Source organism: Falco cherrug, chromosome 3, assembly GCF_023634085.1.
Source record: "Falco cherrug isolate bFalChe1 chromosome 3, bFalChe1.pri, whole genome shotgun sequence".
NCBI classification, from domain to species: domain Eukaryota; kingdom Metazoa; phylum Chordata; class Aves; order Falconiformes; family Falconidae; genus Falco; species Falco cherrug.
Window position 1 is genome coordinate 112,243,641 of NC_073699.1, and position 12,426 is coordinate 112,256,066.

At 40.0% G+C, this 12,426-nt stretch overlaps 1 protein-coding gene across 6 annotated transcripts in view; it reads right to left on the minus strand.

Annotated features, from left to right (window-relative positions):
• PRDM2 (PR/SET domain 2) overlaps positions 1–2,438 on the minus strand; it is a 73,590-nt gene extending 71,152 nt beyond the window's left edge. The window contains exon 1 of one of the 6 annotated variants that reach the window (XM_055704012.1): positions 2,156–2,438. The gene's annotated coding sequence lies outside the window, so the exon portion shown is untranslated. The remainder of the gene's footprint in view (positions 1–2,155) is intronic. The other 5 variants (XM_055704014.1, XM_055704013.1, XM_055704015.1 and 2 more) reach the window with 5 other exon arrangements.
• Between the last annotated feature and the right edge of the window lie 9,988 nt (positions 2,439–12,426).

Here is a 12,426-nt window from a genome sequence, read left to right on the forward strand (position 1 = left end):
ATGTATGCCAACGCAGATATCCAGTATTTATGAACTCCAGCTGTTTATAAATCCCTGATTAAAAAAAATACAACTAGCAGTCTCCAGTCTCCACCAGTAAGCAAGTGACTCATGATGATCAAGGTACTATTGCTGTAAGCCATAGACTAATTTATTGGGTTTTTTTCTGGTTGAGATCCTCATTTCAGAGGTCTTGCAGGCACACTGCAAATAAACTGTCAACTGGATACCAATGATACAGAAGTTACCACACTGATCACCACTAAACCTCTCTGAACTTCTGTTTTCAACAGCCAGCCGCCTAGTAAGTAACAATATTGAGAAGTCCTTTTTATATACCATTACTTGTTTACCCCTAAGGATCAAGGCTTTTAAGCAAAACAGTGAAATGGGGACATCACTGCATTTGGAGGATTCAAGAGCCATTTTAGTTTTTACAGAAAAACAATTGCTCGCTTTGACTTTCTGCTTTACTTCCCTGCCATTTTCAAGCAAATATTCAAGTAGAAAAATAAGGGCGAGTTACACAAATGTACATAAGTATACTTCAGCGTCCTTCCCCCATCTTCCATGCCACTCTGGCAGGCTGTTCTTCAGACCTCCATATATACACTAAACAGGCATCAATTCAGGAACCTCCCAACACCTTACTCATCATAGCATTTCTACCCAAGATATTTTACCCAGAATGATGATTTGTCTTTTATTTAACATAACTAGGGTTTTACTATAGGTGAAATTTGGCCTCATTTTTACAGTCTATGCCATGGGCAGACAGGCTGGTGAGACACTGCTGCCCTCACCAATCTGCATTGCTTTAAAACCAAGAGGTACTACTACTACCTGGTTCTCGTTGCTGTCTCTGCAAGTGCAGTAGTTGTTTCGTTTGTTAAAAGTTACTCCCCTCATCTACCAATGATGCAGTTCTCTGTCTGCAGAGTGCCCATGCTATCACTGATTCACCATCACATGTTTCAACCGCTGGAAGAGTGGAGGCCTGTCTGTAACACGGAGAGCATTTCTGAATTCTTAACGGGCACATCATTTTTATTAGAATGTGGCAAGTGTCAAAAGGCAGCAACATAGTAATTACATACTACACTGCTGTACATCTCCAGTCCTCCTAATCTACTTAGTATGTGTGAATAAACTGAAAAAGACTTTTGCATCCAAGTAACACACCCGAAGTCAAGAGCACAGACTGGGAACAGCAAACCGGAGCAGCACAGAGATGCAAGCAGCCCTGTTGTTTCCAAGAGCTGCCCACTGATTACTCAAACGGAACATTAAAAAAAATACTTCTCTTGCCACCGAATCATCAGATAGCAGGTGCAAACCACATCACCTTCCCTTCCTTCCTCAGCAGCTGAGAACAATTTGAAGTTTTCTTTACTAGCACAAAATGGAAATTTTGCTGCTTCATATGAATTTGAAACCACTACAAACTTTATACTAGACTTCAGCTACGTGCTGGCACACGAGCCATCAGTGCCGCTACACACGCTGCACTGGCTCCAGACACGCACGTACTTGAAGACACTTCTCGAGTGGTCCTAAACACACGTTCTCCTGCTCACCCCAAACATACGTCCCCACGCTACCACTGTGCCATCATGAAGAAACCTCCGATTTCCATGACACGGCCTAGGAAGGACGTTCCCCGTGAGGAAACCAACCCTGACATGCCCCCCTGCGAGGCACCCTGCCGCCAGCCCTCGGGCGCGCAGCTCGCCCACACGCCGGCGGGAACACGGCAGCGTGTCCCACCGGCGGGCTGGCCACGGCCGCAGGGTTCCACTTCACCGGCTGACGCCTCCCGGGCAGCGCCTGCCAGACAAACACCTGGGAAAGCTGCACGCTCCACCGAACGGCCCCTGCGGCCCCCCAGAGCGCCCCTCTCCCTCAGGCTCCCGCGGCTTCGCGCTCCCTCCTCGCACCTGCGGCCGCCACCTTCCCGTGGGCACCCCGGGCGGCTCCACCCCCGAAGGAGGCTGCTCTGCGGGCCGGGCCGCCGCCGCCGTCCCCTCCTCCCGCGCCGGGCCCCCTGGCAGCCGCGCCCCCGGCTCTGCCCACCGCCCCACGGCCCGGCCCGCCCTCCGGCGCGGCGGCTCCCGCGGGCAGCACACGGTGGGACCCGCCGCCTCCTCCTCCTCACCTGCGCCGCTGCCGCCTGCGGCCCGGCTGGGAGCGGCGCGGAGCGGCCTCAGCTCCGGCACCGTTCGGGCGCCATTTTGTCTCCAGCCTCGGAAGTGACGTTGGGGGGAGGCCAGCGGGCAGGTCCCCCCGCCGCGGGACCCCCTCCAGAGCGGGGCCGCCCCCCGCCCCGCCGCTTCACGCCCGGTGTTGCCCCGAGCCCCCCTCAGCCCATCCCGCCTGCCGGAGCCGGCCCCTGCACCGCGGCCTCGAGCCACCGCCCTCATCCCAGACAATGAGCTGTGCAGACGAGCAGGTTCTCTTTCCCTATTTATTTAATTTTCCCCCGTCTGTTTTTCTTATTTTCGTAGTCACGCAGCTCCTCAGGGAGGTGGTTTTATCGCCGGTGACTGAAAACGTACAATAAAATCGGCGGCTGAGGGGAAATTACTTGACGACCTGGAGGGGAAGAGCCTGGCTGGCCCCTGGGGCTGTTTCCCGGGCTGGCACTGGCGGCTCTGACCCGTTTGTGCTGTCCCGTGCAAACCGAACCGCACTGTAATTCCTGAGCAAGTACCTGAGAGGAAAAAAAACCAAACCAACCACGAAACACAGGCACCTCCTGGGGGATATTTGTGTTTGTGTTGCAAGGCTAACAGTGTCTCCCTTTCTTTAATTTGTAGAGCAAAATAATTTTCTCTCACTTGAGTTTTGTATGTGTAATACTCTGAAGGAGATGTAATCCTCCTGGACTACGATTTATTTATTTTTTTTTTAACAGGGAAATGTTAAGAATTTGTCATTTTTCCTCAGAGGAAAACGCCCTGCCTGAAACTCATGGATGCAAGGCATTAATACAGTTAAAGGTCTAAAGTTCAGAAATATTTTTCATTTCTTTATTTGGTTTTCATGTTCATTGTGCATGTACACCAAGGAGTAACATTAAAGCTTATCGATAACCTTGGGCACCCAAAGCACACACAATAGTACCAGGGCAGAGGAATCCCGTTCCATGAAGCTATCCTCAGCAAGTAACCAACTAAACCACCTGGCTACCCACTCTAGTCAAACTGAAGCTTTTTAAAACATTCTACCATATTTCCAACAAACATAACTACAAAGATAGCCTTTCAAGCAAGGAAAACGCACACTCCGAAGCTACATTTGAATACCTCTGTGGTAGTGCTTAACTCTGCCAGGCGACAGCGGACTGAAAACCAACATGACTCAGTGGTCTTCACCACTGGAATACTCACTTTATATTTTAAAGTTTTGCTTCGGTATACCAAAATCAGCTTTGAAACTTCTGATTTTAACAGTAACAAATCCTCATATAAATATGTTTAAACTACTTAAACTTATTAGGCTAAATTAATTTATTTATGATTTAACTGTATCATTTAATTTTATAAGTAGACTAATTATACCTGTGTAAGTTTGGGGCTATTTAAAAAAGAAACAAGGCTCCATTTTACATGTTAGAGCCTTATAACAGAGAAAAAGAAAACAGAACAAGTTATAACTTTCCTTTACCTAACATATTTATAGCTGTAGAAAAAGTTTCCAAGAGCACTCAAAACACACCTCTTTTTAAAAACATAAATTAGCCTATTGCCTTACTACATTAGCTCCCCCTCCCATATTCTAGAGGTGGTGTTTCTGAGGTTGTAAACAAGACACAGTAGGTGTGAACAAGGTAACCCAAAAATTTCTAGCACTAGCTGTGAAACACAGATACTTTTAACACTTCCTTTGAACTGAGTTTTATTTTGCTGTGGTGTTTGGTTTCACCCCCCAAGTTAAATACTACAGTATTAATGTTTACTCACTTATTTAAGACTAAAAGCAGTAAAGGCTTTTGATCAAGTACTGATACTACATATTTACTCCTTCCTGGTCAAGGCTGTAGTGGTTCTTCAGACACTTAATTTGAAGACTCACCCTGCTACTGATTGGAGGATGCTCCTTTAAAAGTCATGGTGGAAGGCTACAGTGTTTTTAGGCTATTAGAGTCACTTTCAGTGAGGTTGGGGTTGGTTTTTTTTTTTCTTTTTTTTTTTTTTTTTTTTTCCCTCTCTCTAGTTTTGTGGTTTTTGGGGTTGTTTGGGTTTTAGTTTTTTTAACAGTTTTTGGGCTTTTTGTACTGAGAGTAGGAATGGTATATAGCTGAAATTATTTTCTTGTCTTAATTGAAGATTTTTTTAAAGATACTTTGATATATTTTTGACATGAATGGTTTTTCTTAAATAGCTTTTTAATGGATAGGGTTTAAGCCTTAAATTATTTTGACTCAGAAGCATAATTTTGTTTCTTACTGTGTAGAAATACGATGCTAAACAAATCTGAAATTATTTATATAATCAATTATGAAAGTTACCTAGTCCTGTGTTGTTTTTAACACTTACTACTTATTCTGTTAGATGTTTTTTGTCATACTCTTATTATGTTGTAGATAAAGAAGGAGCACCTGAAAAGTAGGCATAGTATTTTCTCAGATGACTCATTCCAATTGTTTGGGGTTGTGTATATAATTGCTGATAATATATAATTTCATGATAACAAAAGCTAATACATTTCTTGATCAAGTTCATAGTTTTTTGGAAGGTTTATATTATAAATGTTAGAAGACTTTTTGAATCCTAAGACAATCTATGTTATTTAGACTTTTAAAGTTTTTTGTCTGTTAGCTAATAAGACTTAATTAGAAGAGAGTAAGTTGAAACAAAGATCCTAAATGTGGAAGAGTTTGCTAATCACTCTCTAAGACAGGCTAGGTTTTTAGATTGATTTACATTTATTTACAAACTAAGGAACTTAAAATTGCAGGTCTTTTAAAGAAGTGTTAATTTCAGTCAGAATTTTCAGTGTAGAAAACAGTAATACTCTAAATAATGTGTGAAATGTAGCTGTGTATGACTACAAAAAGTAGGAAAAACTTGTCTAGTGCTGTCAATTTATCATTAATTTTGGTAACTAACAATTTTAACATTATTATCAGAATGAGCTCAGTCTAGTCCTTATCTTCCCATAGTATTTCCGAAGCCATTTGGTAGCAAATATACTGTTGTATGTGTTTTACGTATTTCCATTTTTGTCCAGATGGATGCACGGTCTCTTCTAGGCTTGATATTTGCATTTTTTAGCTTGTAACATCCTCCAAGGTTTTTCAAAGAATAAAAGGGTACTCAATGCCTTAAGTCACTTCTGACCAAGAAACTTCCTTTTAAATTGTAGGCATTGCTACTATAGGCGTAGTAAAAGGTTCTCATTTAATACTGCTTAGTATAGCATTTCCATTTATGTCTTACAGCAGGTTCTTTTTATTTCCAAAATTCAGGATGACAGAAGTAATATGAAGAAAAGATAAAGCATAAAAGAAAAGTGAGCAGAAAGAGGTATCGTACTTCCATCTGCTAGCAATCCTATCAAAAGCTTCCAAAATACTGTATTGAGTGTGTCTGCCCACAACCCAGCCCCTGCATTACAATGATGAATTAATAGTAAAAATCTGAATGTTAACAAACCCATTAACAATGCTCTAGCTCTCTTTAGGGTAAAGTTGAGAATGTCTGTGATGTTTACTAGTTTGTGGCTGTAACAGTCAGTGCTAACCTGACAGTTTATGCAGGAACTTCCACTGCACAGAATAGAATAAACAAACACACAAGGGATGCAAATAAGCCAAACTGCAAATACAGCAGTATCTATGTCAAATGCTTGGTGAATCTTTTATAAGGGTATCCTTGAATAATATGTTGTGTGTGATAATAAATCACTTTGAAAATATACACTTTGCTTTTACAATTGCTTGAAATAACTTGAGTGTTGTTAAGCTGTCTAAAAGCAATTTTGATCTCTCTAGCTGTCACTGGGTCTCATTAAACTAAAAGAGTTTTGATAACAGGAAGTAAAATTGCTTTGTACAATCCTTGTAGTGTTCATGCAGTGACTTGAATTAAATGCTATGATCATCTTCACCAGTTTCCACTGTCTTTTAATACAGAAGAGTAGGGGGTAATGGGGTGTCCACAAACACAAACTTTTACTTTGTGTGAAAGACCTCAAGATCTGAAGAAACTTGAGGCATAAGGCATGGTTTGTCAGCTCAGTATCACATATATTGAACTGCGGGGGTTCCAATTATTCTGCCTTAGGGGTCTCACTGGTCGTTTTGCAGCCTGTGTATTTTTTTATTTATCCCATCACTCTTGCTCTAAACAGCTGAGCTTTGCTCAAGTGTTACTGGACACCATTGTTTTCCAACTAGCTGTCACCTAACTAGGTTCCATATGTTTAGCCTGCATGCTTTGAGTGAGTGAAATAACTGTGTACCTTCAGCACAGTTTTCCCCATATACTTCAAATGTAGTGGAACCCATAACCTTATGGTCAAGTATGTTTTCCCCTGTTTTCTTGTTAATAATCAAAATAATTTCTAGTTTTCTGTGCTGCTGTGGTCCAGTTAATATATAGTTCTTAAAAGTGAAAGGTGGACCAGAGAGACACTGCTGTTTAATGCCCTTTCTTTTAAAGAAATGCAAGAGCTATGTGAAGTAGTTGAATCTGGCAGATGCCCTTTTGATTAAAAATGTATTTCTTTCATTAGTAACTGCTGCTTTTCACAGATAGACTGTTAAGTGTTATTTCAATACCTCACTTGAAACAAAACACTACCAAAGGGAAAACTTGGATGTGGCTCACTCCTGTTTTGCTGTAAGGCTTTTTTTGCATCTGAGAGGAAACTGATAATCTGTGTAGTATAGACAAAGTATTTTTTTTAAAGCTATAGTAGAATCCAACAGACAGAATCTTTGTCAAATTTCAAAGCTGCACTTCTTTCTGGAAATCATTAGTGTATCTCAACTGTGATAACCAAAGTACTGACACAAATTATTCTTCTTATGTGGATAAAGGGATTTGTAGTTCAGGAGTGTCATTGTATGCTTATTTGCAAAAGGTGAGAAAGGATGTAGAGGAGTGAAATACTGGTTTATCTCTGAGCTGAGATTAATATTGCTAGTTTGGAGTCATTAAAGTAGAAACTTACAAATATTTTACTATGTCACTCTTGATGCAGAAGTCTTCCATGTATGAATCCTAGGGCTCTCTAGCTGCTCATGTAAATTAATCTACTACCTCTTGATCATAGGCTGTGGAATGTAAGACTTTTCCATTTTAAAGAACAGATAACTTCTGTCCAAGACTGAATAGACATGCTTCACTTGAATGTTGCCTTCTCCAGAATGTGACAGCTGCTGAGGTCTTCAGCCCATCAGGTAAATTATGTAGGACTTGGTAGCCATTACCCGAGTACTACTCCTACTAACTGGCTAAAATTAATCTGTGTTAATTACACCAACAGTGACACAGAAATAAAGACAAGGTCCATTTAAAGTTAGCAACTGACATTGGATGGTATCCATTGCAAACTACAGCACATTTTAGGACTGCCTTTGTAAACAGATTCAAGCACTACAGGATTGGGTCCAGAAAATGGATGACCATGAGCTTCTTAGCTGAAGTAATCACTTAAACTTAAGTTAAACACAAGAAATATTTATGTTGAGAGAAGATGTTGGCAATACTTTGTGGGAGGGAAAGTATGAATAATGCTTAACTATTGTTTTGGCTACCTACTACTTGTTTAGTGTCAAGCTGGCTCTGAGGATGAAATAGTGCTGAGTATGGAGAAAGCATCAGGTTGTCTGCACTGTTGCTTCTTTCAACTTCTAGCAACTGATCAACAAAAAACCACTTGAGGTGCTGTATAGATGGTGTAGGCGTACTCTGTGAAACAGATCTGTAACTTCGGGTTTTTTGGAAGCATTTAAAATAAATGAGGCTTGATGGCTAGGAGGCAATATGTAATAATCTGAAGCTTTTCTGTTATGAACATGTTCATTTTTCTTGTAAAAATGCCTTCAGTAATTCTTGCCACTAGCTGGTGCTAGGACACAGTTTATTGAGTGTGCAGTCATGGTGCATCTCCATTATTAGGCTGCAGTGAAGAGTCTTTCATTTTAGTATTCTGCTTGTGTATTTCTTTATACATTGCTTCTTGTCAGGTGTAGCAAATCTTAAAACCATTCTTATTCTTGCTTAGTTTTCTGCATGAAATGCAAGTGTGCTTTACTTTCTCAGGTACTTCTATTACTTTCCACTCAGGCAATTAAGCATGCTTATTGTGGAAGTAAGCTAATTATTAATCATGACAAAGTGAGATGGAAAAAGTGATCAGAAAACTCCTGTTTTCAAGAAGTAACTTCATGATTATGAGTTAAAGATTTAAGTTCAGCACTTCTAGGTTCAAATGAACAGATGGCAGGGATTGCCTCCCTGAGTTGTGGTTAAAATATTCATGAGATTATGAAAGCATAGACTACTGTTGTCTCTTACAAAGAGACAGATTTTAGCGCCAGGAGCAGTTTCCTCAGACTAAGTCCAGCTCTGGATTACAGAGGTAACTTTATGCACCAAATTACACTATGCAAGTTATTTCACTACTTCACTATTAAAGCCAAAGGCTGCCTTGTTAAAAAAGTAAGCTGCATTTTATTATACAACTTACCTTTAAGAGCTGGGGTTTGGGTCAAAATATCTTGTACCACCAAATTCTGAAGCTCTATCTAAATTGTGAGACTTGGACTTTTCTCAATTCTCTTTGTATAAATAGTTTGTATGGGATTAGGCAGGAAAACAGTTCTGCAACTGGCTGTCCCTTATTTCTCAGCAAATTGCATCCATGCTAAGTGCACAGGAGAGAACGTTGCTTCAAGAAGGAAGCTAGCATGTGTTATGCTATGCTCAATCGTTACTGCTTATTCAACTCCTGTGGTTTTTTTGCAAAATGGTAGATTGGAATGTCAGCTTTTCCTCATTTCCTGTCTCTTTTCCCTTGAGTACACCTGCTGAACCTGCTAATTCCTTCCTTGTTTCCTGCATAGGATGAATCAAAAATGTCATGAGGCAAAATATTCATGATACTCTAGATGAATGTGTTAAGGATAACATGGTTGATAAAAGCAGGAAATGGAGTTGCTTCCCAGCTCAAATGAGACATAGAGTACTAATTTCCTAAGACAAACATCAGTACATTTAAAATTGCCTTGTTAAAAAATGTTTAGTCATTCCGGAGGGAGGGAGGAAGGAAGTGTTTTAATAAGGGTTTAGGTTCATCCATTTCTAGTCAATGATTTAACTCAGTTGCTGGTCAGTATTGCCTTAAGCTGTTACCACCTGGCAGTCTTATTGTGGGGAAAAAATATTTAAAGGGCTTATGTAGTACAGAGAAAACAATTTTCTTAAAACATCAGTAGCTTCCTGTTCTGCAGAAAGCATAAAGAGGAGTTCTCTGAAGGACAGATTCTTTCTGCCATTTTTCCCCCTAAAAAAACTAGAGGGAGCTTCTGTTTTTATCCAGGTTTTATTGGAATTGTTGCTGCGTTGCATCAGTATCGCTCTTACTGTGTTCCCTTTCCTATTGGAAGATAAGGTTGCAGTTACTTTCTGTTACTGCAGTGTCTTCCTATCTTACCTTCCGTTAGGAAGACTAAACCTGGATTATACCAGTGTTGCTGGACCATTTCAGAAGAAAAACAGTCCAGATCTAAATTAGATGCAGAGCACAAACAATTCAAGTTTACCCGATAGAACTGCATTATAATTAATGATGCTTTCAGAAAGATGAGCCATGGAAAAGTAGTCCTTCTTTCCCTTTTTATTTTGTGAATGTAGGCCCAGCAATGGGGAGGAGACAGGCACAAAAATATTTGCTGTGAACTCAATCTTTGACTAGAAAGCAGTTCTTCATTTGTGGAGAAGTACATCCTGGAGTTTTGTATAACTATAAGCACAAAGAGAAGCTGTGTTACTGATGTGCATAATTAGGCTTATTGCAGGAAAAATAATTTGATTCTAGTCTGTACTTCATGTCAAAATCCCGAAAATACTCAGCAGAAAGCCATCTAACTTTCTAGTGGACTATAGTTACTATATTGAGGGAAGTTTGCTAGTGAATACAACTCTAGTTTAACAGAACCGGCACATGGCTTTAACTCAGATCTTGAGAAGTCGAACATTTATGACTGTATAGTTAAGTATTGGTACAGTTTGCTAGAAGATGTGGTAGACTTTGTAGAAATCTTTCAAAAGCTTTTTTTTTTAAAGCTATGTTCTCATTGAACAAAGTTAATGAGTGTGATTTGAGGTATGTATTTGGAATTTCTAGATTGTTAAGGAAAAAGTAAGCTTAAAATCAAATTATTTTTTTTATCTGTATGTGTAGTTATTGATTCAACAGGCTTGCTGTGGAGGGAGGATCTAACTTGGAGTGCTTTGAAGAATAATTCTTTTCTACCCTTCTGTGCAAGCTGGTATTCCTTTATCAGTAAAACTTTTATCTTTATTCCAACTTGGATAAAACTTACAATAGTTTATTGTAAGGGAATGCCTTCTTCACCCTTTGACGGACTTATTTCAGAAGACTTTAAGGGCAATTGTGGGAAAGAATAGTACAGCCAGATCCAGATGCATTGAAGTGAACTTAAAGACAATGTTTGGTAGTTCATGGGGTCCTGATTGCACATAAAAATAAGGATGCTGTGTGTCTATGCAGCAGAACACTCTAATGCTGCAAGAGCAGCCCAGCATGAATAGAGAGGTTCCTTATCCTTGTATTTGTGCTGCCAGATCCCAGAGAACACTTTAGAACTATGATTTTATGACAACCTGAAGTGTAGATCAGAAAAAGACTAGACTGATGTCCTAGAGCCCCTGTATGTCTGACCCTGGACAAATGGCGCTTTTTTTTTTGAGACAAACTTCTAATCTGCCAGAACAAAAGATTTTTAAGTTTTTCCCCTGATACAAGTGTATCTGAGTACTGGTGCGGCTTAACATGCGAAATAGCCCACACAAGTGGGCAAGTCCATTGTTTCATTTTAGCTTAATCTGGAAATGTGAATGAAAATGAAATTTTAGCGAAGACAATCTCTTCTTCCATTTTCCGCTTTTTTGTGAATGGCACTGTTTGGTTTTGGTTTTGAACTCTCAAAATCAATCATCCTTGGCAACTGCTTTCTGGAAACAGAACACAACCTTGAAAATGCATGGAATGTGCAGCACTCCTTGCCTGCTAGGACACTTGCCAATTTAGCATTTACCAGAGTCTGAAAACCTGACTTCTTCAGCCTGGAAGAGCCTAACAGGCTACATGATTGAATGGGGATCTTTGTGTTGCAGTCCAACTGTTTGCTGCAGAGCAGGGGGAGCTGTGGGTTTGGTCTGATGCCTAAATCCACAAGGCCTGGACAAAGACACATGGCTAGTGTGATGCTGGGTTTATTTATACGTAAATACCTCCATGCTGCAGCTGTGAAAAATGTACAAAGCACTAATTCAAACTTCTCATTATGGCACCTAGTGTCAAGTTGCATGTCCACTGCTACCTTCTATATCCATCAGTAGTTGTCTTAACAAAACTAGATGCCAAGAACTACGGTATGATTAATACTTTAGGTTAAAAAAGCAGTCTGGTAAAGGATGGGTATGGTTAATCTGGTACTTAATCTAGTTAAGTAGATAAGTATAAATAGGTATAACAATGTCTTCAGGCATCGTGTAGGCTAGTTATGGCTTAAGCTTTAAACTGCAGTGGTTCAGTAGCATCTGCACTGCAAAATTTCAGGTAGTGGGAGGAGAAATTAAATGGTTTTTAATCAAAACCAATCTGAGCATACTTCTGACCTGAGGGTTCTTGGTAAATTCTGCACATTGCTGTTTTCCCCTGTGTCCCTTGTTGCTATCTCACATTAAAGCATATTAAGGATAATAACATGAGAGAATGGAACATCACTTTATTTGAACTAATATGAAGCTTTGGCAGGACTAATGTTTAAAGATTCCTGGGTTGGTAGCTTTTCCCTTACCTATGTTATAATCCTTGGCAAGTCACTTAATCTGTGTATGGTACTCTCCTGAACCGGAGGTAGTACTTGCCATCCTTCTGTGAATGATACATCAGTGCTTTCGACTCTGAGACCTTTACAGAAAGTGTTAGTGTGCAGGTTGTACTTAATTTTTAATGAAATGTGGTTAAAATACTTGCAATAGCATACTGCAGGTGCTCTTAAAATAGTGAGTAATTACATTTAAAAGCATTTGCTGTGTGTTTTGATTGGTATTTAACTATAAGTGAACACTTGAAATTTACAGGAGTAACTCGATCTCCACAATTCTTCTGGTTCATACTTAATTATTGCTAGTTTTATTGAATTCCTTCTTGTGACATTTTCTG